Here is a 2,608-nt window from a genome sequence, read left to right on the forward strand (position 1 = left end):
AAATCCCAAATTCCCATAACAAGTTACCTGCTTTGGTTCAGGCCTTCGAGGAACACATTCTTACTGGAACAAGCGATAATGTGAGCTGAACAATTTGATTTCACAAATAGAAAGCCCGACATTCTTCTTCACCCTCAGTGTAGCTGATACCAAGTGGCACGACTTGCGCATGGGCATGCCTAACAGTTTTCCCTCAAATTCGAGCGATCTCTACCAATGGATAATTCAAAATGTAATAAAAAACCCACATATTATAACCTAATATATGCATTTCAAATTTACAATTTTCCTCGAAGAAGTTCTACAAAAGGGATTCCACACATTCGATTATTGGTGTAGGTTTTCATCTAACGATTCTTTGCTCAATTATTTTTAACACTATGAATATGCTTATTCTACAACTTTTATCTTTTCTATATTTTCCAAATATGAATGGCAACATATAGGATACACAGACATACATGGCTTCAGTTGGCTACAATATGCACCAAATATAGACACTCTTGATTGGAATAATGAAACAAAAGTCACTGATGTTAAGAATAATTTTTATAGGTACTTAATCGCTTGGAATCCACTTCATCTTCATCATTAAAATCCTATGCTTCATCAATCAACAACCCATGAGCCATGTCTTCTTGACACAACATCGATCTTTGCATAGAATCAATCTAAAGACTATGAAGAACTTGTCAACTGTGTTCAACGAAACACAAAGAGTCATGAATCTTCCTGCCTTCGTAAAAAGAACAATTTCCTTAGCTATCGATATGGAACACCATGGGAATTATACTTCACATCTTCAATGTTCATTAATGATAAAGGCTAGAAAATTTAAGTACCCACTCGCAATGACGATAGATTGAAAATCCACAATGTTGATATGCTTTCCATTTGGAGAGAAAATGTTGATTTCCAACCTATTCTATTGCGCCAAGCTATGTTAAACTACTTTTCAAAGTATGCAGCAAAAGCATAAACAATATCATAAATCTATTGTCAAATTTTATCATGTCTCTCACAAAATATACCTCCAGAAGAACCTGTTGTTAATGTTGTCTGAAAACTCCTAACAGAAACTATTGCATAGATATTGGGGCACAAGCAATATGCCACATGCTACAGAAACTACAACTTTCACTTTGTAGTCGCACATTTAGTTCTTTGAATGCTAACCAAACTATTTTTAGACATGTTTACCATGATTCCGAAAAATCCCTCTTCAACACCAAATTTCATTCTCACATACATGAATAGACCCATTTCATTGGAATCATTGACTCTCCTTGAAGTTGTACGTTCCTGGTCATTTTCTAGTTGTAAGAAACAAAACCAATGGAAACATGTATTCCCTCCATTGATTATTCATATATTACCATGATACACTACTATTCCTTCCGCTAATCATCCTTGATTATTCATATATTACCATGATACACTACTATTCATTCTACTAATCATCCTTGCTACACCACTTTCTGTCAAATTGAAATACTACTATATTTTCCTTTTTGCACACTCCCTACTAACTTTAGTTCTACTAATGAGGAAATAATTACAAAATGGGAAAAAAAGAGGGGACGTATATGCCATAGCATGTTGATAGAGAACCTGAAACCCCACAATCCTTGCAACCCGGAGATCAATTCACTCCTATGGTTTCCCCTCCTAGCTCCATTATCATCGATGAATGACAAATCATTTCTCAAATCCACCCAGGATACAACATTGAAGTTGATGGCCTTGAAATGTTTGGCCATTGCGACTTCAATACTATCCATAATTGGCCTCATCCTCTCTATTTGCAATAAACTACCATACATTTCATTGAATTCAACCGCTCAGCTATAGAAATCCAACACCATCAATTTTCAACCCCACACCAAAACCACTCCTTTTCTCCCATCCAAAGAACATATTTTGAAATTGTTCTTTCTCACTTCAAAAATACTTACGCCAGTCCCTTCACTCAGAATGATCATCCAGGGAACAAATAGGATAGGAAAATCTCATTTAATTAAATGTCTACAAAGGGCATTCTTGAACAACTCTATAGCAGACAAAAATCCCTTGCTACTACTTGCACCTATTAGAGTTGTAACTTTCAACATAAATGCCTTTAAAATCCATTATGCAATTTGCATCCTTGTGCAAACAATGCATCCTCTTGAAGGAAAATCACTTTTAAGCTTCCAAGAGAATCTTTGCCATATAAAGTACATTCTAATTGATGAAATGAGGTTTGTCGATTAAAAAAAGATTTCCTTTATTGATGATCACCTAAGAGAAACATTCCATTCTAAACTAAATACATCATTCGACAACCACTCCATTATCCCTCTTTAGAGATTTATGTCAAATACCACATGTGAAAGACATTCCTCTACACATCACGTGGCAATGCATTATGGCAAAGTTTCAACAAAATCATTACACTTTCAACTATTTCCTATCAACAAGGTGAAAGCACTTATTAAGTTTCTTTCCTTCAGCTCCTCACAAATCTCAGAAATGGAACACCTACTCTAGAAGACTGGAATCTTCTAATGTCAAGGACACAATCACATCTCACACATGAAGAGCATCAAATATTTGAAGATTCCATGCA

The sequence above is a fragment of the Pinus tabuliformis genome, chromosome J (assembly GCF_031772625.1).
Source record: "Pinus tabuliformis cultivar Carrire ecotype Pingquan chromosome J, CPIR1, whole genome shotgun sequence".
In the NCBI taxonomy this organism is placed as follows: Eukaryota; Viridiplantae; Streptophyta; class Pinopsida; order Pinales; family Pinaceae; genus Pinus; species Pinus tabuliformis.